The following is a 23,586-nucleotide window of genomic DNA, read 5'->3' as shown; positions in this document are numbered from 1 at the left end:
CAAATCTACCATTTTAGTGAGAGACATTGATAATGGGGTAGACCATGCTTGTATGAGCACCGAGGGCATAGAAGCAATCTTTTTACCTTCCTCTCCATCTTACCATGAACCTAAAACCACTCTAAAAAAAAATAAAATCTTTAAAAATAACCTCAATATAAAATCCAAATAAACTTTTGAATTCTAAGTATTGAGTTGATGCTATTCTTTCCTCAGGAGGCAAAGTCTGTTAATAGTTTGGCATGTCTACGTTTGGACCTTTAAGAATTTTCAGCCCTACCTCTGTATATTATCACCACTTACATTTGATTTATCTTAATTTATTTTCATTTGTAAAAAAAATTACCAAGTAAAATCATTTTAAATCTTGGTACAGTCCCCCATCTTCTCTCTCCTGGAAAATTGCCATGGCCTTCTATGTGACGTCCTACTTCCTGCTCTTGATTCTAGTGTCTATTGTCAATACACCAGCCATCGAGTGTGTCAAAGTTAATTAGATCATGACATTCCTCTTACCAAAACCCTCCAATTACTGCTGCCCATTTAATGTATATTTTCATTTTAATGTAAAATACCTATAATTTAAAAATGTCTGTTATTTAAAGATAGTAATGCATCCTTTTCATTTTTTAAATAAACCATTCTATAATCATCTGACCAATTTATCAATATATAAATATTTCATTTTCATTTTTTGCGGTCACCTTTCATTTCACAAATGCCTAGTTTTGGACAATAAATTATGTTTTCACCCTACTCTGGTAAGGCTGTAGACATTCTTATTTCTGTTTCCATTCTGATCTTATCTCTTACTAAACCTCTTTCTTTTACTCACTCTTCTCTAGCTACATCCTCTTCCATCCTCTGTGCAGCCAGGCATATGCATGCTTTCATTGTTTATGTGCTTCATCTTTCCAGCAGCAGTTAAATCTTTTACCAGATTATCTGTATGGCCAATTCCATTGTTCTTCAAGTATTTGTTCAAATGCCAACTTCTCAATGATGTCTACCTTGGGCTCCCTATTTAAATTGCAACCAAATGCACCAGTATACTCACCTCTCACCTCTTTACACTTCACATTTTTTTTTTTTAAGATTTTATTTATTTCTGAGAAACACAGAAAGAGGCAGAGACACAGGCAGAGGGAGAAGCAGGCTCCGTGCAGAAAGCCCAATGCAGGACTTGATCCCAGGATCCCGGGATCACTACCTGGCAGGCGCTCCACCACTGAGCCCCCCAGGCGTCCCTGCTTCACAGGTTTTATTTATTTTGGTAATTCAGCAATTTCATTCCTAGGTGAAACCTGTTTTTGTTTTTACATACCAAAATGCATGGGGATTTTTTAATATCCATAAACAAAGACTTATGGACATTTCTATACATAATATATTTACTTTGTTATGATTTTATGTGCATACTACTGTATGAAATGTACCTAAAATAATTGATTATCCCATATTACATTGATGGAAACTTGGCTGTATTACTATTTTAATTTTAGAAACCAGATTGCAACTATAATCTTTGTTCATGAATCTTTGTGTATATCTGCATCAGTTTGATAAATATTTAGAAGTGGAATCTCTTAATACAGATAGATAGATGTCTCTATATATTTATTATATATATTTATAATATTTATATCAAGTATAAATATTTATAATATTTATATTTACATATCATATTAAGTATAAATATTTATATTTATATTAAATATGTATAAATATATATATAGTATTTTGATAGTTATCTTCCAAAAATCCCATACTTATTCATACTTTAACATTATAAGGAGGGTACTCATTTCTTTTTACCCATACCAACATGATATTTTAAATCTTAAATTATTCTATTCTTTTGTATTTATTGTGTGTGAATTGCCTGTTTATACTCTTTGCCTTCAAAAGGGCCACCATAAGCCACTGGGCACTTTTGCTGAAGACAGGAGCTAGTCTTCCTCCAAGCAGACACCCCAGGCTGTTTGGTGAGCACAGTGCAGACTGGAATTCAGTCTTCTTTCCCATTCAATAAGCACCCTTGTACAAAGTACAACCTAAGCAACCTTATATGATGGCCCTTCTTTTCTTAAATTTTCATATTGGTATTTAGCTCATGGAGTTTTTTTTTTTTTTTTTCATGGAGTTTTATACATATATACACACACATACACATCACACACACACATATATACACACACACATATATGTATGTATATATGAATATACATATATGTAGCATATTTAAAGACATATATAAGTAAACCTATGGCAATTGTTTCCCAGCATGCTCCTTTCCTTTTCTTGCTTTAATCTTTTTTTTTTAATATTTTATTTTTAAGTAATCTCTGCACCCAGTGTGGAGCTTGAATTCCCAGACCTGAAATCAAGAGTTGTGTGTCCTACAGAATGAGCCAGGCAGGCACCCTTCATTGTAATCTTATGTATGAAAATTTAAAAGTCTAAGGCAAAATGTTTTGATAGTTTCCTCTCTTATTTCTTCCTTAAGTATATGGATAGATAGATATGGATAAACATATATGCTTTTCTGGATATTTACTCTTCATAACATCATTAAAATGTACCTTATATCCACTAATTTAAAATAACTTCATTACATATTAAGTAAGATACCATATATATGAATCTTTTTTATGATACTATATTATTATTTTCTGTACTCTACCAATAATATTGTTCTGGTTACTTACACTTCTATTATCAGATTTAGAGAACTGAAATCTTTAAAATATTGAGTCTTTAATTCATTAGCATGGCATTTCTGTGCATATTTTTAGAGCTTACTTTTTTTCTTAAATAAACTGTCACCACTTCCTTCATACAGATTTCACACATATCTTGGTAACCTTTTTCCTAGGACTGGCATTGTTTTTTGCTGTCTATGAACAAAGTGTTTACCCATGAGACATGTTTTCCCATTATTTCTGATAAATGGAGAACTATTGATTTTGCATATTGATTGTATAGCATGCTGTTGCTGGGCTCCCACATTAATTCCATTAGTGTTTTAGCTGATTTTCTTCATCGTTCACAAGGTCTGTCAGTCTGAACATCTTGCTTGTTAAAATGACATGTCCTATTCAGACTCAACACTGTTTTTTCCTTCCTTGAAAAAGCAAATGAAGAGAATTCTCAAGTAATGATCACTTTATGAACTAAGAGGACTCCCATATTACCAGCCATCAGAGGCATCTCCATCATTAGGTTGAACACCTAAACCAAGAAAATCACCTGCCCTGAGACAAAATGTGATAGTTTAGGGAAAATGGCATTTTTTTATTATTTTATTATTACTCAGAACTTTTCCTACTGCATGCAACAATGTAGTAGGTCTTTAAAAAAAAATAAGTGTCTAGAATCTAGTGTTTAGAATTAATCAGCTGATTAAGAAATATGGGCTAGATAAGTAAGAGGATTCTGATAAACCTTTTTCTCTTACACTGGTTCCTTCTAACTCTGGTGTCAGCTAGAGTTCTTGTACTGGGAAAATATCCACACCATTTCTTGCATGCTAATATAAAATACTATAAATATATTTAATTGAATACACATACTCTAAAATCATTGAAAATGTATCAATTGCAACTGAAAACTGAAACACGTAATATATCTCTAATTTTCCCATTCTTCCTTTTTTTTTTTTTTTTTTTTACTCCTATTTACTGACAATTCTGTTTCAGATTTTCACTTTATTGTCTCAGATGCCTTAGCTTTCCACTGGGTAAGCTGGTTGTCTCTGAAACATATAAATGTAATGTGTTCTGTTTGGCGTGCTTTTCTTGTTCACTTTCCCAGATCTGTACTTGACCAGGACAGTGCTCTAGTTATTAAATAAAATAAAAAATTGTCTTATATTCATTCAATCAGAAACATCTTTTTTTTTTTATGTTGCCTACCCTACCCGTTTTGTTTTTTTTTGTATTTGTATTTTTTGTATTTGTATTATTTGTATTTTTGTATTTTTGTATTTTGTATTTTTATTTGTATTTTTGTATTTTTTGTATTTGTATTATTTGTATTTTTTTTTTATGTTGCCTACCCTACCCGTTTTGTATTTTTTTGTATTTGTATTTTTAATTCAGGTATATTTGATATAATATTAACATTAGACAATATTCTGTTAGTTTCAGGTATACAGCTTAATGATTCAGATTCAACAATTGTTTACATTACCAAATGCTCACCATGGGAAATGTAGTTGCCATCTGTCACCATAAAAGTGATTACAATGTTGTTGACTATATTACCTATGCTGTATGTTTCATTGTCATGACTTATTTATTTTATAAATGGAGGTTTGTGCTTATTAATCCTCTTCATCTATTTTGCCTATTTCCCATCCCCCTCTCCTTGTAACTACTAGTTTATACCCTATACTTAGGGTATACTTTTATACCTATACTCCCTATACTTAGAGGAGTCTCTTTTTCTCTTGTTTTGTTACTGTTTTATGCTAAGTAAAATAATCAGATAGAGACAAATAAATACCTTATGATTTCACTTATATGTGGAATATTTCTTAATTCTTCATCTTGCTTTTTCACCTTCTCAATCCAATATCAACATATGAGAAAATCTTTTTTCTTTAATGTTTCAGTTTAATCTATTGTGTCAGTACCATATCCCCACAAAGCATATCCTCCATAGGCTACGTGTTTGTTTAAACTATGAAAGCATATATAATACATTGTGCAAAAAACAAAAACAAAACAACTGTAATAGCAGACTGGAGATGTTCCATGGTTCGGAAAGACATTTGGCTTTCCTATATTTAAGATTTATTTTCAATAACAAGAGAAAAAAGAACCTAGTGATTCTTATAATAAACTATTATTCAAAAATCAATTAATTGTATTATCATGTACCCTGGAATAAAGTGGGCATAATATGATCAGGGAGTATAGCAAATTTCACACTCATCTGAAAAGCATGTAATCATAAAATTTGTGATACTTAGGAATATCAAAAACTCTCCTAAGAGTTCTTTTTTTATTAATATTGTGGCACTGCCTTTTCATGTGAGTTCTCCTTTCATAAAATAGGCTCCTCCTCTCATAGCATACTTCTCAGACCCCTCTATGATCTAAGAGGCATCTCTTAACTCTGTTATACTTTCCTGTCTTGCACTACTATAATAATTTTTTAAATAGCACATTTTGTTTTACTTCTTTACCCTCCCTTGTTCCCTCAAAAAAACTAGAAACATATACCCTATGGGCAGAGACTTTCATGTTCCCATAGATCTTAACAAAATGACAGGCATGTATTAACAACAACTAAAATTTAGTGCATTGAAGAAAGAATGTATTTTGCTTCTTAAATATGAATATATTGATAAGTTATTGGACATAATGTCATAGATCAGACTCTATTTGTTTTTGCTCTTCATTGTTAGTATGTGTGGATCGTTCTAAAACATGAAAGCCTTATTCAAAATAATTTTTATCTTTTTTAGTCTTGTGCAAGTACAAATAGTTTTCAAGTTTGAAATAAATGAATATGTCAAGCTCCTATACTCTTTCCTAGATAGGAACATTTTTTCCAATGACAGTTCAACTTCTGAAATCACAACTCCTTTAAATGGACAATTTCATGAACATCTAAGAGAGAAAAAGGAAAAAGGAATCATATAAGAAATATGTCCAACAAGACTTCTTTTTATTAATATCTTATGTCATACAAACTTTTAGATTTTCATTCCCATCCATATTCCTTGGAGTGTAATAAAACACAGATAATCAACAATATGAGAAAACTGTTCAAGTATTGTGTTGTCTCAGTATGTGGGTAGTGTAGCAGTAAACCTGAACTCTGCACTAACAGATGGACATCAAAGGAAAGAACATCAAGAGATTGAAATCCAAAGAACCAGTGAAAAGTGCCAGGACTATTCTTAGGAATGTACACATTTATGAGATTGTAAAAAAAATATTGTTATTTAAAAGTTAAATGGATTGGTGTAACAAATGAGACTTGCCGGTAAAAAAAAAAAATTATCATAATGTAAAAACAGTGTAAGTTGTCATGCTACAAATTGAAAAGCTATTTATAACAGATTACCATCTTTCAAATGTACTTTGAAACACATTAAGAATAAGAAAATGTTGATAGCCATTTTACAAGTATGCTTGTTTTTGATAGACCCCCTGACTGATTTTCAGAGTAGGTGACCAAACACACGAGTGATTATTTATTCTCCTACTGCATAATGAAAGAATTGCTTTGTCCTGCTCAGAATATGTCATCTTTTACATGTGCACACATTTTGCTTTAAAATTAGCATAGATAGTGTAGCCATTAATACACACACACACACACACACACACACACACAAACTCCACACACATATTATCCTTTACCTTTCTTGTTGTAAAATTATCTGGAATATTTCACAAACAAAAATATATTTTTCCGTGAATGGAAAGCTAAAACTATTGCTTTGAGTATGTGGAGCTTGTATTCGGTCAAATTTGTTAAACTCTTTTATTAGAAGTGTTTTTTGATTGAGGATTAATTCTATTGGCTTTCTATGTAAACAAACATACTATTTACAAATAATGAGCTTTCACCCTTATTTTTACTTGATTAATGCTTTATTTCTTTTCTTATCTTATCACATTATCTAGAATATCTAATAAAATCTTTACAATTAGTGTATACCCTTAACTTTAAGTTTAATGGTATGCTTTCACTGTTAATTCAGATTTCTTTTTCTTTCACTTAGAATACAAATCTATGAAGTTTTTTATTTTGAAAAATAGTTCCATATTTAAGTACTCAAATGTATGTGTATTGATGATTAAATAAATCAAGGGAAGTGCGAACTAAATATTCTTAATGACGAATTTATTTAAGAGGAATGTTGTCTGTGAAGTTCTCCGTGTGGAATTAGTTTATCTAGTTTTCTGATCTTAAAGATTTTTATAGATTGATAATTTTATCCACTCCGTTATGATTCATCCAGGTACTTGATCTTTAAGAAGTCAGAAACATGGATACCAAATCTAAGTGATACAGGGTTGACTTAAAGTATATCTTGCATGGTACTCTTTTCTTCTTTTATCATTTAATGCAAAGTGATCCATAAACTGAAGAGTTGGTATCACTATGATGTCACTAATAAAGTTGACCTTTATCTCCTGAAACTTTTTAGTTTTAATTTGCTAATATAATAAAATATAGTAATATAATAAAATAAAGTGCTATTTTCTGTATTCTAAATATCTCTTAAAAATAACGGCTCTCTCTTCATAAAAATGTCATCAATTCTCTTCAAAATGACCATAACAATAAGCCTCAAAAGGAACATAGGTCAGGCTGCAGTGTGTATAGTAGGCACCATCTGTGCATTGTCTTAGTGCCTCCAGGCAATGAGTTTTGGGGGAAATGATGAAAGCCAAGAGAAGCACATGAGTACAGTGACATGGTGACACAGTGACATAGTGCAGTTTTGATTTTGCATATGAAGAAATTAGTAATTTTCTCTAACCCATTGTAAACAACAGTGGTGCATCCAATGCCCCTTTTTTGACAGCTTGCTTCCCCCTCAAAGGCAAAAGATAATTGGGCTCATGGAGTTGTACATCTGTCCATCCTTGCCATTTTACAAATGAAGTTCATGGTCCTTGGGCTTATGTTCATAGAATTTGATGTGAAAATATTGGATTGATGTAAAAGAATATATGCAAATTTATATAGAGAAAAACAAGCTATAATTTGCATTTTTTTGTCAGCCAGAATCAGTTGGATTTTGTTCACAAATATTTATAAAACCCATTCCCTTTGCCAGGCACTATGCTAAATACTGCAAATAAGAAAGATTATGTATCTTTGAGTAGCAAACATCTAAGTGGTTGAGGAAGTCTCAGAAACAGATGATAGCTCCAAGACTGGCAAAATATTACAGGTATGTACAAAGAGCTGTGAAAGAGGCTAAAGAGCTAACCAACTGCCTCAAGGGTGAGGGTTCTGATCATGTGTACTTGTTTATTCTTGAAGGATAGATAAATGGTAATCAAATATTAGGGAAAGATAATCCATACATGGTAATTTACACATTCTAAGTTGCTGAGATACGAAATGCCATACGAATATGGCATGTACTAAGGAACTACAGTCATATGCATTTGCTAAAAGATAAAGCACAACTACAGGGTAAATAAAGATGACGCACAGAGGTAGGAATGGTTTAGCTAAGGCAGAAAATTATAATTTTGGAGAAGCGTTAGTATCCCTACCAAATATTTAAGCAATTACCTGTGTGCCATGGTCAGAATTATAGTTAGATCTTTTGATGGTAGTATAGTGGAGCATTGGTTTTAAGGTGGTCAAGGAGGGAGACCAGTTAGGAGAGGTTATTATTTTTTTCTGAAGTATAGAGTGGAATGGAATGGCATAGCATGGCATGAATGGAAAGCCCTCGTTTTGGATTCTGCACCCTGTTTTGAAGTGTGGAGGGGAGTTTCTTCTGTACCACCAAGCAAGCAATGCCCTGGATGTCAGCTAGGTATCCTATAATTCAATTCTGACACTATTTACCAGGAGATAGCACATATTCCACAGACTGAGGGCTCAACCACAAGACAGATCTCCACTTCAGATGCCAACCTCAAGCCAGGTTGTGACCTGTGCTTCTGACTAACTAGCTGTAAATCAGAGGTTCCCAATGACCAACCTCCTTACCTGGATTGGATTAATTTTCTAGAATGGCTCACAGAACTCACTAGGTTACCAATTTATTACAAAGGATAGTAAAGGATACAAATCAATGGCCGGATGAAGAGAGAAAATATCTCTCTGAATCCCACCTTTTGGGATTTTATGATGGCTTTATTACATGGGCCAATTAAGTCATTGACCATTGATGATTGATTCAATCTGCAGCCCCTGTGTCCCCTCCCTATCCTGGGGTCAGAGGGTGGTAGCCCCCCAACCTTAGGGGGCTCATTAACACAAAAGTCACCACTTTAACATAACAAAAAATACATTTATAGCTCTCATCACTTAGGAAATTCCAAAGATTTTTGTAGGTTTGTGCTAGAAACGTGTATGAAAACCAAATACATGTTTATTATAAACCACAATAATATAATCCTAATTAAGGGATGTTCAGCAATCAGGCTACTGACAATTTTTGATTGTCATAAATCATGTCAATAATGTCAATAAATGGTGTGAAAAAGGGAAAAATATATCTTCTATTTAAGCACTTCCGGGAATGACCTTTCTAACCTCACAGATAGGGAATATCCTATATAATCTAGAGACAAGAAAATTCTGGATAAAAAAAGTATAGAATGTGGAGGGGGGTAAGGCTTCCAGAATGGTAGAATGAGGAGTTTGTTTAATCATAATCCTATTTCCCCAAAGCAGTGATGGGACTGAATAAAGTTGTCAGAACAACCACTTGAAGATTTAACAAGTGGGGAAGCACTATTTATTCAAGAAAACCCACTAAATCTTGGTGAGAATTAGGAGTCTGTAGCATTTCAGCTAGGGACTGTATTCCATTCCCCCAATGTATAGGGCAAGCCTTAAACAGCAGAGGTCTTGCTGCACTGCCAGATGGGCAAATTTTACTTGGAGTGGAGTGGGGAAAAATATATGCCCAGGGCACTGTCAAAAACAATAGAGATCTCAGTGGCAAATAATTAGAGAAGGCTAATATGGGCTAGCTTGAGGTCATGGTACCAGTTGGGGCAAGCATCACAAAGGCAGACCAACCAGGAATTAACAGATCCAGCGGCAGGGCAGAGACCGCCAGAGGCCTTGCTGAAACCCTACTTATCTCTGGTGGTGTGGAAGACTATGCACAGGCATAAGGCTAAGCTTGCTCCGGAAACATCAGAAACACCCCCGGTGAATTATTCATACCTGGTTGAACACAGAAAGTAAAAAACAGGGCCGAATGGCAAATTCCTTAAACTTAAATAAAAGTAACCATTGGAGAAATAGAGACCGTTAACTAAAAGGCCCTAAATTTCCCTCAGCATGACTGAACACTAGACAGGGTCTCTCCTCCCACTGGCCCCCCACCTCTCTCTCAGCCAGTCCTGAAGATTGGAGAAAGCTTACTCCTCTTCTGGATCAGGCCAATTAATGAACACAGCCTGTGATCCCACCCACTCAAGCCTTAAATATCTTGAGCTCACAGGTGGTAAATCTTCCAATAATTTCTGTAAATCTTATCTGCTGGTCGGCCAGCTATCTCCTATTTACTCCTCCTCTCTCCTTAGCTACTGCTCTGTAGGGACTGCATCATCTGGTTCCTCCTCCTTTGGCTTATGGTTGATTTCTTTTTTAAAAAGAATTTTTTATTTATTTATTTATTTATTTATTTATTTATTTATTTATTTATGGCAGAGATTCAGAGGAAATGGTGGTGGGGGGAGTCTGAGAGAGAAGTAGACTCCTTGCTAGCAGGGAGCCCACGGTGGGGCTCCATCCCAGGACCCTGGGATCATGACCTGAACTGAAAGGAGTTGTTTAACTGACTGGGCCACCCGGGTGCCATTTGTGGTTGATTTCTTCAATACATAGTAGCCCCAGAATGAGATTGAAAGGAGAGATCAGAATAAAATCAGGATACCTAATCCCATGAATTTCTTCCTGGCTGTTAATGACTGGCCATGTAATTTATAAATGGGTGATCCTCTTTGGTTTCTGGTAACCCCTTTCCCTCTAATATCCTCAGTTTTCAAATGTTAACTTGTGGTTCTCATAGACCCTCTCCACCATTTTCTAAATAGCTTCTTTTTTAAAGTTTCCTTGAATTATTCTAGTTTGAGAGTGCCATCTGTTTCCTATAGAGACAATGACAGATCAAAGTACTGAAAGCAAACTATGATAAAGACCCTGGGGGCGCCTGGTTGGCTCATTCAGTGGAGCACCTGACTGGATCCCAGGGTTGTGAGTTTGAGCCCCATCTCAATGCAGAGATTACTCAAAAATAAGATCTTAAAAATTAATAAAATAAAAAAGAACCTGGAGTACAGCAGGGAGTATAGAGCATGAGGTGGTAGGAAGACATTGAAGATTAGTCTTATAATAGCTTTTCATATTATTTAATAAAATTTAAGAGTACTAAATCTAGAAATATTTTATTTTAGTTATACCCTGAAATCGTGTAGGTGTTATTTTTTTGGTGCCATAAAATGAACTCTGTTAATGTAATTTAATGTATTACAATAAATGAAAGATAAAATGTGATTATTTAAATAAATATCAAAAGTCATTTCATTTAATTAATTTAAGTTCATAAAACAAAATCTCTTCATAAAGTAAGAATAGCATTAAAAAATAGCTTCAGTTATGTGGTAATAATAAGTTAGGCTTTTTTAATACTCAGTTAAGTGTAATAGAATATTTTTTGCACTCTTTGTGTTTCTTAATATTTTTCCTAAGTTTAATACTATCAAAATTAAATATTGACTAGGAGTCTGAATTGAGTCAAAGTTACAATCATGACAAAAAAGAAATACACACATATACACACACAAATAAAGTTTTAGCTTTAGTTCACCCCAAATTGAAAGAAGTGCATAAAGTTCACATAAAATTTTATTTAATATCGACTTGAAATCCCTGACTTCATACTTTTCTTAAAATTTGTTAGAAATCATCAAATGGTTAACCACTGTTATGTTTGTAGTAAATTTTCAGTTTGGGGGCAAGAGTGTGGGCGTTTTTGTGTTTCACTATTGTTTATGAATAAAAAAGCACATAACAAATCCATGAATTTGTTTTTATATCATTGTTTACAAAATTACTTTTGATTTACCTAAGCATGAAAATCTATACTTGAAAAATGCAAAGATATGGAATTCAAATATATTTATTGTCATAATCGAGTTATAACTTTTTCACATATCTGTCCTAAAAATACATATCTGTCCCTGTAAATGTGGAGTGTGTATGTGTAGACATATAGATTTATATATATATATCAATATTGCACACTTAGTCACGTAAATAAATAGACACTGTGTTCTTACCATGATTTATAATCTCTTAAACAGTAACCTAAATATATTTGGGTAAGTTCTTCCTACTTTTTCTCTTTAAAAGTTCAAATTTTTAGAAAAGTTTAAAAAAATAATATATCACTTGTTAAAATAATTTATAATTATCATTAAAAAACCAGTTTACTACCAAAAGGGAAGAGTCACTTTATTTTGCCTACATTGTTAAAATGAATAAATTATAGCTCCCAACCTCCATTACCCCTCTACTCTCTCTAAGAGAAAGGAGGCACTTATTGTCCTGCTTGGTTTTTACTTAAATCCAGTGGGATAAAGATCTTTTAATGAGGATTTCAATTCAGAAAAGCTAGGTTAAGCTTGACTCATTTGTAAATCTTTCAAGCATATAATTTGTTTTACATGGCTTGATTAGTGTTTTTGCTAGTCATGATTAATTTGGTTATAATCATGTAATGATATTGAAAAATTGGTTTATTATTTTTTAAGTTTGGCGATTTGAATGAGCTTGTCTATGTTGTTGTGTTAACCATTCAACTTTAAAACCATAGCAATCCTTGGATGTTCAGTTTCTCTTACTGTAAATATATAGATTAATAATTACTTCCTTTATCCTATTTTATTTTTGAGGAAAGTATGAATGTATATAAGGGCTACTTTAACATGCATTATGCTCATATTTTTCACTTACATGTTCATGTGGAATGATATAACTTCCTATGAATCTACTATATTAAGGCATTTTAAAGATTTTACAGTAGCAAATGGCTTGATGTCCTGGGCCACATTTCTTCAGTCCACATAATTTAAGCATGGTTTGTATGGTAGACAGACTTTTAAGGTGGGCCACAGTAATATTCACACCCTGTGTAATTCCTTCTGCTTGAGTGTGAGTTGCACCTATTAAAGTTGCACTTCTATTTTTTATTTTATTTTTAAGTAGGTTCCATACCCAGCTAGGAGCCTAATGCAGAACTTGAACTCAAGACCCTGAGATCAAGATCTGAGCTTAACCGTCTAAGCCACCAAAGTGTCCCAAGCAACTCCCTTTTAAATAGAAAACAGCAAAAGTGGTAGGATGTCACTCCTGTGATTAGGTCACAGAAGCCATTGGTTTCCATTATGTTTGGAGACTGTTTTCACTACCTTGTGGACTTGAATGCTTTGATGAAGCAGACTGCCATATTGGAGAAGCTATTATGGCAAAAAAACAAAACAAAACAAGGAAGTCTGTAGCCATCAGTCAGAAGGGAGCTGAGAACTTTAGTTAATAACTCACAAGGCATTGAATTCTACCGACAACCATGTGAGGTAGCTGGGAAGTGAATCCTTCTTTGTAAAGACCTTGAGATGACTGACACTTTGGCTGACATCTTGATTACAGCTTCTGAGAGACCCTTGAAGAAGACCCAGATAAGCAGTATCACACTGAAAATTGTTAGAGTAGAAGGTATACCTTCTAGCCGAGAGCCAGCTCACTTCAAAAAAGTCTGTTGGAAAGGGATCCTAATGATAAAAGTGGTCAAAATATTTGTCAACTAAGATATTGAGAAGAATAAAAAAAAAAACGTGAGGCTGTTTGTCCAGGGAAACAAAATACTTAAGTTCTATGAAGAGACCAGAATCTTGACCTAGGGGAAAGATTTTAAATAACTTTGTTAGCTGAGATTTTTTAAACATTAGAATGTGTAATATGAACTTGTGTTAGTTATGGAAAGGCTAACATTATCACCGAGCTCTAAAACATACTTAAAAATCATCAACTTTAAGTGGTTTTCTCTGAATTGCTGTTTATAATGATAGTTCGAATTCATATTTATACCCTCCTTTATGATTTTAAGATGCCATAAAATCAGCTTTGTAAGGAAGGAACCGTAAAGGAAGACTCAAAATAAATTATTTCAGCATGTGAAGAGAACAGCCAATTGCCCAATGGACATCTGTTGCCTATCTTTTCCCAGGTTTTTTTCTGGGAAGATGGCAGTTTACCTATCAATAGCATGCCTAAGCCTTGCTCATGGCAAGCTTTGCCCATGTGACCGAGTTCTGGCCAAAGGCCTATGACAGGAAATGACCCCACATTTCTTTACAATCTCTGGAAGAAAGCTATTACATACTTTTTTTTTCCCCTCATTTCCTACATATTGTGAGGTGTCCTAGAACTGCTTAAAACACAGTGAGGAGCACTACATGCTAAAGGCGGTAGGGCCATGTCTGAATTTCTCTCCTCTGGATTTTATGCAAGCAAAAAATCTTTATTTAAGTCACATTTAAGATCTCTTTGTTACAATTGTGTTGCCTTCATGTAACACTAAATCTAGTATTGGAGGTACTGACATTGGAGGTAAAATCTGCATCTTATAAATCAGACTTCTTACACTGTGATGTAAATATCGAAGTTGGAAATCTGATGACACCTTTTATGCGATGGCAAACGTGATAAATTTCTTATTTTCAGTAGATTGGAAGGCAGATCATATGCTTACAAGAACCTGGACATCTAACAAAAGAGACTAGGACAAGTCAGAGCACATGTTTGTTTATCACAAAGGAGACAGAGAACAAAGAAGAATCTTAAGAAGGAATTAATCAATTTGAGATTAGAGAGGTGGAATGCGGCGGTGCTAACAGGGGCATTCTCTGGGTATGGCCTGCAATCAAAATTGACTGGGGGGGTTGGAGGGGATGGGCAGCCTGGGTGGCTCAGTGGTTTAGCACCTGCCTTGGGTCCAGGGCATGATCCTGGGGACCTGGGATCAAGTCCCGCATCGGGCTCCCTGCATGGAGCCTGCTTCTCCCTCTGCCTGTGTCTCTACCTCTCTCTCTCTCTCTCTCTCTCTCATGAATAAATAAATAAAATCTTTAGAAAATAATTGACTAGGGGCCCAGTACTTTGGAGATATGCAGGGTTAGAAAAGCCCACTATTTCCAAGTTCCAGACATCAAAAACGTGAGTGCCATTCTAAGTCTTTTTCATGATCTCCTCATTAACTACATTTTGTCTGGGAATTTTTAGCCTATGTTGAAATGTGTAATTTGTGATTCAATGACTCCTTAAAGTTAGGAGGAGGCAAATGTTCATGCCTCAGACAGAGACAAAAAATTACATGGCTTCCATTTTCCTAATCTAATTTCTGAGAAAGAGAAAGGAAACCTAATTGAGAGAAACAAGATATCAATTTTATTATTTATGAAAAATTACTTTTAGGGAAAATCCTAATCAAGTGAATGCATTGTTTAACAGTATTTCCACCTGAATTAAAATAAACTTGATCTCCATTTGTGGGAAAAATAAAATAAAAGCTCTCCTCTTCTCTTCCGTGGCTACTTCTGGAACTGCTATTTGGCAATATGAATTTTGCATTCAAATGATATCACCACCAATCAGTGAAGACATAAATTAACTCCAAAGTTATTTTATACTGAAGTCTGTTTCATTTCTTGTCCCAAGTTTGGTTCAAGCATATAAGTAGAATAAAATTCATCATAAGGGTTGGGATGAGATTGAAGGGCATTAGAATACACCAAGTTTTAAAAGCGCTGTCTCCCATTAGGAAGCTCCTAAGGAAATAATAAAGATGAAATAATTCCTTTGAAAGTTAAATTCCAAAATAAAGACCTAGGGGATTCTTGTCAAAAGTAATTATCTTATGTGTTAATCACCCATGGCATAACCAGTTCAAATTCTTTCTCCCCAGTTTTTTATTCTGCTTAGCCACAGCCAGAGAGAAGTCAGGCTGATGACTGACATAGGTGAGGGCCCTAAAAGAGGATCCTGGCATCATTTCTTTGGTTGTGGTTACTTCAGAACCTAAAAACTTAAGGTAGTCTCTCATGTATGATGGGGCTAAAGGGGTTATATAAGTTAGATTAATAAAATAGTGGCTGAGAACATAGTATATTTTTAAAATTAAAATTTAAATTTTAAAAATACTTAATTCACAAACTTTATTTTGCATACTTGAATGTGAAAATACAGTCAACAGAAAATCTTTGCTATTGAATTTTATCTATTGTATACCTGCACTAAAAATTGAAAACTAATTTTTGCTGAGAGCCTCATTTTTTTTTCCATATCCATGTGTGCTTAGGGAAGAAATGTGCTTATCAAATTTAGTATCAACTGCAGCATCCAACATACTAACAACCCACAAAGCTGATATTCTTGTACCAAAATAGTCACTTGATTTTGCATAAAACTTCTGTAATTTACAGTGACCTGAGCAATGTCACAATTCCATGCAGCATAAGCTTCCTAAGCCTGAGTCGCAATCCATCCTCCACGTTTTATTTCTGTAATTCCATTCACTATTTTTAAAGTATTCATAGCCAGTACATCAGATGCTGTGATTGGCAAGGACTAATAAATAATAATCCTTTTTTTCTTCCCTGAGTCCAAACTATTATTACTGCCTTACAACGATGCACTCGTGCTAGTATCCAAACGGAATGTTGTGTGTTCATACCTGATGAGTCTGGTGATGCATCATCTGTAGTAAATTACACGAGGGCACAAGTGGATGTCCTGAGTGATCTGACCCCAAGCCTAGAGGAATTTAATAAATCAATAATTGGGTTCATGGGGCTGTTGGTGGAAAGAGTTGTCACTGACCCTGGGAATTGTCATCTAACCTGTGTTTTCTTTTGCATGTGCCCATGTTGTTACTGTGGGTTCTGCCTCCAACGCTACCAGATTGCTGCCAAACGAGCTACCTCCATGCTAATGAAGCACCTTGCTGTCTGCTGAGTGCGCATTAAGGAAGAGGGGCATACGTGATTGTAGAGCCCATAACTGGTGAAATACTGGAGGTGGTAAAGAAGACGTGACCACCCTCTGATCTGCAAGCTAGAATTGGATAATCCCTACCCCCCTTGCCAGTTCTCGGAATGTTGGTTTCAACAGAAGCTGCTCCAAGGACACAGCCTTGAGACACAGATATGGTGTGGAAGCTATCTGGACCGGGTATATGACAAAAGCCAGGTAAGGCCTCTAGATAGAAACTTCTAAGATTCCAGGAGGTGGGTACAGAAATCTACTCATTTTCCTGCTGCCCAAGACAAGCTTCTCAAGGCAGTTCCCTTGCATATCAAACCTGCCACCACCCATCTTCCCTCCATGTGTGTGAGGGCAGTTTCAATAATACCTGGGAAGTTCCCAGAGAGATTGTGAACCAACAGGTGCATATAATGGAACAACATGCAGCCATTGTGAATATTGAAAATCTAATGGCAGAAAGATCCTTATATATGGAGAAAATAAAGCAAGGTGTAAATTATACAGTGTCGCCTTATGTGTAGAAGCATATAGATTTCCATTTCCGTGCTCATCTATTAATTTGTGTGTTGGATTTCATCCATTAACTGCCATAAAGGAAAACATTAAAACATACATACTACCAGTCTCCGTGTGGTAAGATTATAAGTGGTTGTAATTTTATGTTTTCTTCTCTGCATTTTTTTCTAATTGGTACATTTGTCTTTTTTGTTTAAATCAGCAATCAATATATAAGATTAATGATCATATGTAGCAAATCTAGGTATATAGACTTGGTTAGGTGATATCATTTTAAACAGACTCCTTTCACTTTGAGTTTGCTAAATATCACACACCATAGATTTCATTTATCTTCTGAAGCTTTAATTTAAAATAAAGTATTTTGTTGTACACAAAACTTTCAAAAACATGTAGAGAGGAGCACATGCATAGTTGTATCTGCTCTTGTCCCGAAATACTTCAAAGTAGCAAGGTTGCTTTGGGTCATAGATTTTTAGTAGATTGAACATAAAGAACTCTGGGTGCTAAGGCTGTGGGTGATCATGAATGTTCAGAGAAGCCAGCTGTTATGGAAGAATCAGTCGTTTGCACATAGTATGAAATTCCACTGGTCAGTGGAAGAAATGACTGCAGTCAGCCAGTCACCTGAAATGCACAGTGCATAGCACTTAAAACCAGTGGATTTTGCTCCACAGCCATTATCCAATCCAGTGCAGCGTCAATGACTATAAAATTATTATGCAAAAAGGAGAATTAAGGCAACATAAAAATTTCCAGCAATCTGGATCTTCTTAAAAATAAGAGGGAGCTAGAGTATTATGCTAAGTGTTATGCTAAGAGAAATAAGCCAGTCAGAGAAAGATAAATGCCATATGACTTCACTAATATGTGAAATATAAGAAACAAAACAGATGAACACAGGGGAAAGAAAAAAAAGAGAGGCAAACCATGAAAGAGACTCTTAACTATAGAGAACAAACTGAGGGTTGGTGGAGGGAGGTGAGAAGGGAATGGGTTAAATGGTGGTGAGGATTAAGGAGGGCACTTGTGGTGAGCACTGGGTGTTGAGGGTAAGTGATGAATCACTAAATTCTACTCCTGAAACTAATATGATGCTATATGCTAATTAGAATTTAAATAAAAACTTGAAACACAGAAAAAAAAACCACACATAACCTAAAAGACCAAAATAGTACTTTTTCCAAAGCCAACTGGCTCCAGTGCAGGTTACAGGATTTTAACAATACTCCTGAGGAGATTAACTACAAGTTTAGCATCAGAAATTCAACAGCAAATCAGCCTCTTCTGACTGCAAACTCATTGACACACAAGGCTGAGCACATCAGGGGAAAAAAATTTAAAGTAGAATAATTTTAAATGTGAGATCTTCAAAGTATTTTTCTTCTCTTTTAAACTGAAGTCTTATTTCATTGCGGCCATAAGTATAAGAATAAAGTAATGTCAGCCAGCAAGGTAATTTTCATCACTTAAATATCAAAAAAAGGAAATCAACAGATTTAAAAGGTAATTATATCAGGTGATCCATAAAGGCAGATTCTACAAAGCCACCCCTGATGTTTAATATGGTGTGTTTCACACTTGTATATTAAGTTTACTGACACCTACCGTTTTTGAAGAGTTTTCTATTATCTTAATGGAATACCAAGAGGACATTTTAATGAAAACTACACCAAGGGAAACTTTTCAATTTCAGGAAGTTTTAACTTGACTTATTGCCAGCTCCTTCCTGGCTCCCTGTAAGCCTTCAACGAGCAGCTTCACAACTTTGGTGGCTGTGGAAACCTGTGGCCACACGGAACCTGGAGGAGACAGGGTGAGTTTGGGGTTCCACACCAGCCCTGCCCCAAGAGAATTAAAAGTTGACTATTATGAACAACCATAGGCCAACCAATCAGACAACTCAGATGAAAAGGACACATTCTTAGAAAGACATAAACTACTGAAAATGACTGAAGAAGAAACAATCTATGTATAGACCTCTACGGGAATGGCCTCAGTACATTTAAATCTTCTCATAAGGAAAAGCCCAAGCCCAGGTAACTACACTGTAAATTATACCAAACATGTAAAGAAAAATTAATCTAATTCCTTAGAAAATCTTCCAAAAAGCAGAGAATACCTCCTAACTCATTCCATGCAGCCAGTATTATCCCGATGCCAAAATCGAGGTCATCTCAATCAGATAATATCATAGGCTAATATCCCTTATAAATAGACATAAAAATCTTTATCAAAATAATAGAAGGGGCTCCTTGGTGGCTCAGTCAGTTAAGTGCTGAAGTGTCTGACTCTCAGTTTTGGTTCAGTTCATGATATTGAGGTCGTGGGACAGAGCCCTGCTTGAGAGTCTCTTCCTCTGCACCTCCCCCTACTCTCTCTCTCTAAATAAATAAAATCCTTTAAAAAATAATAACAAATTGAATGTAAAAAGCACTATGCACCCTGATTGAGTGGCCTTTACCCCAGGTCTAGAAGGTTTGTTCAATAGCTAAAAATAATTCATTTTGATGCAAGATATTAATAGATTAAGGAAAACATAATCATTTTTTTAAAGATTTCATGTATTCTCTTAGAGAGGAGTACAAACATGAATGAGGATGCGTGGGGTAGAGGCAGAGGCAGAGGGAGAAGCAGACTCCCCACTGAACAGGAAGCCAGACACGGGGCCCCATCCCAGGACCCAGAGATCATGACCTGAGCTGAAGACAGATGCTTAACTATCTCAGCCACTCAGGTGCCCAAGAATAAAATCTTTTTAATAGAGGCAGAAAAAGTGATACCCAATCAGGATAAAAATACTCAAATACTAGAAATAGGAGGTAACTTTTCGACCTGATGAAAGGCATCTAAGAAACAGATGAGTAGATCAACAAACTATGATAGGGTCAGACAATGGAACAGTATTTGGTAATAAAAAGGAATGGAGGGTTCATACGTGGCTACACCATGAGTGAACCTTCAAAATATTATGCTAAGTAAAATAAGTGAGTCCCAATTTAGCACATATTATATGATTTCATTATATGAAATTTCCAGAATAGGAAAATCTTTAGAGACAGAAAGTGGATTAATGGTTGACAGGAACTGAGGGAAAGGGCCTAAGGGGTTTCTTTAGGGAATGAATAAAATATTCTAAAATTAGATAGTGGCAAGAGTTCCTTAACTATGTGAATATCTTAAAGTGACTAATGTACACTTTAATAGGACAAATTGTATAGCATGCAGATTAAATTTAATAAAGCTGTTATTTTTTGAAAGAAGAAAAAAGGACAATTAGAATTTACACATTGAAAAGTTATTTAAAAAGTTGTGGTGCTAGATTAGAATCCTTTGGAGTGTAAATACAGGGAAATCATGTCAATAAATTTAATATGATGTTATCTTAAGTGTATCACAATGAAAAATGTTATATACAATTAATAAAACATCAATTTTACTTATAATTAATAGAAATTATTTTGTCTGTGGGAATCTTTGATTAACTCAGTGGGGAATGACAGATAGAATGACTGGGTCAGTTCCCCAAATTTCCCACTCTCCATTTCACAGATAGTAACTCAGGAGATCTTCTGGGGAATTTTACAACTTTAGCACGTGATATACCTGACATTGTTTACCTTTGACTAACTCCAGATCATATTTGCAAAATTGTTATGAATTTCTGGGAAATTCATAGGTCTTTACCTTGACACACAACCTACCTTTTGTGCTTTTTTCAAGTTAAACTTAGACCACAGATTTGAGTCAGAATAATGTGGATAAGGAATCTAATTAAAAACTTAATTCCAAGACAGTGAGAAGAATCTGTAGACTTGGTTTAATGGCACACAGCTACAAATACTAATGTTGTCGACGAGTGTAGCACAAGGAGTACTTTTTCTGGCAGTTAGGTCCCTGGGAGATCTGGGTTCAAATCCTAGCTCTGCAATTCATTTACTCTCCTGAGTCCGTCAACAGCAAGTGCTCTTGCTCTCCTGCAGTCCATCAGGCTATAAAACGAGGGGGATTAACTACATAATTACTAAGCCTACTTCTGGCACTAAATTTTTATTTTCCACATCTTCAATTTGGAATTTTTGTTGGTATTGTGTTCAATACCACTGAACTCCAAACACATCCATCAAAAAAAAAAAAAAAAATGATGTTATCTAAAAAACCTCCCAGAGCACATTTGAATAAGAAATCTGATTACTTTTGAAATTAAATAAAAAATAGTACTTCACCATATTCACTTAAGAAGGAAACTAAATGTTTGTAACCAGGCCAATTTAAGACAAGGCTGGAAGATGTGTATCAATGCATAGATTTTGTAAATGCATTCTAATATTTATACTTTAAACGTGTTTGTGTGCTATATTAATCATTTTAGAGGTTATAGTCTCTTTCTAATGCATGTATACTGTATTTCTTATTTAGATTTTTGTGCAATTTCTTCATTTCAGCTTTCTTCCATGGCAAATGACTCAAGAACATTTAAGTATATTTTTATGTGGATTACACAAATTTATAAACCTCTTCAATAGAGCCAGAGCTAACTTCAGGAGGATATAATGTAAATAGTAGATAGGAGGACTACTTAAATGAAAGACTATACGCATATTTAGTAAAAAATTTCAAGACTTCATAGAAATGTAAATTTAAATTGTTTCACCATGGCTGTGAATAGAAGAGAATTAGACAGTTTACTCCTGCCAAATTAGATATATAACAGCTTTGTAAATTGGAAATAAAACAGCTTTGGAAGAAAGAGAAGAGCATAAAGTGTCCTTGATACTAAATATGGATCATGCAAAATACGAAAAATCTCCAGTGTAAACAATATAATTAGAACAATAAATTTTAATTCTGTATGCCAGTTATTTAGTTGAGGATGAAACAATCCCCGATTCACACTTTGCATATCTGTGTCTTTGAAATTCCACTGTTATATACCCCCTGGACAATGTTGCTGTGGCTGTGAAGGGTATTTCCAGCTCTTCACTTTGTTGCATTAATGGTGAAGAAAAATCACACTTGTCAAACTTTTGTTAAAATAAGTTATAACCAATTTCTGACAATGCAAGTGAGCTCAAAGCATCCATAAAAACAGCTTTTGGAAAAATAGCCAGCAGCAACATAACCCATGGGATCACCCTGTTATAACACAATACAAGTCAGATAATGGTGCTTCAGAATTTAATTAAGTCTGAAGGATTAAGTAATGTAAAGAATTGATTTAAAACTATTTTTATGGTAAAAAGAAAAGGATTAGAACAAGACACTAGTCAGCAACCGATTTCCAATGCAGATTTAAAGTAATAATGATGGTAGGGACAAGGTTTGACAATGGTTAGTGAAAATGTAGCTTGTAGTTAAAGTTAAATGCTAATCATGATAAGACTTTGTTTTTGCTGTTTCTAAAACCCCTTCAGTTTTTTTTTTTTTCTAAAGCTGTGCTTTTACAGCACCAAAAATTATTTGCATGTCAGAATTCAATCTAGACATTATTCTACATACAAATCAACATTTTCAGTAGTTAATAAAAGGTATGAGTCATAGCTTTTAACATCTGTGTTCCGACATAATTGTTATTTATGAGTACTACTGAAATACAAAAAAAGAAATTCAGCCAAAAACCAAAATTTGAAATTTTTATGCCTTGAACAAGATTTGATTTAAATTGAGGTATAATTCTTTTCTGTTTATTGAATCAAGTTTTTAATGATGTTTTTCATTTTTACTTTTGTTTTTATCTTTGTTTTTAATTAATTTGAAAGTATTCATCAAATAACTGTACACTATTTAAATATACCATTTATATTAAGTTCACTGTGTGCTAAAATCTAAATAAACAAATTTTCTTCCATAATGAATATCAACATTTATTAATTTAGAGACATTTCGGTAAAAAAGAATGAAATGCATGAAATGTAGAATATTTTATTTTCTAGTATAATACAAAATATATCAAAATATCATTGACTTATGATTCTTAATTATTATTTTTGTAATAACAGTTTTGTTTTAAACTGGCCCTTATTATATGATTATACACAAGATGGTAGAGAAAGTCTCCTTCAAGGTGACTGTGAAAGATAACTAGAATTGGGAACAGATCAGTTAAATATATATTTTATATCTTTTTTTCCTATAAATACATCAATTTCCTGATAATTTTGGCAAGGCGAACAGAAAGAAACTACATCATGAACCATTTTTATTATATCACGTCAGGGATGCCTCACTATCCAAAAGTGATGAGTGCTGATCATTAAAGCCACATGTAATCTGAAATGTTTTATAAACTTTGTAGAT

General features: G+C 34.3%; 1 long non-coding RNA gene across 3 annotated transcripts in view; it reads left to right on the top strand.

Annotated features, from left to right (window-relative positions):
• The first annotated feature begins 9,383 nt into the window (after positions 1–9,383).
• Positions 9,384–23,586, top strand: part of LOC140624369 (uncharacterized) — a 33,399-nt gene continuing 19,196 nt past the window's right edge. For 2 of the 3 annotated variants that reach the window (XR_012023851.1, XR_012023849.1), the window contains exons 1-2: positions 9,384–9,481; positions 16,690–16,977. This is a non-coding gene — a long non-coding RNA (uncharacterized lncRNA). Of the gene's footprint in view, positions 9,482–16,689; positions 16,978–18,985; positions 19,323–23,586 lie in introns of those variants that run through there. The other variant, XR_012023850.1, reaches the window with a different exon arrangement.

Source organism: Canis lupus, chromosome 34 (genome assembly GCF_048164855.1).
Source record: "Canis lupus baileyi chromosome 34, mCanLup2.hap1, whole genome shotgun sequence".
Lineage (NCBI taxonomy): Eukaryota > Metazoa > Chordata > Mammalia > Carnivora > Canidae > Canis > Canis lupus.
This window is presented reverse-complemented; position numbering and strand designations above follow the sequence as displayed.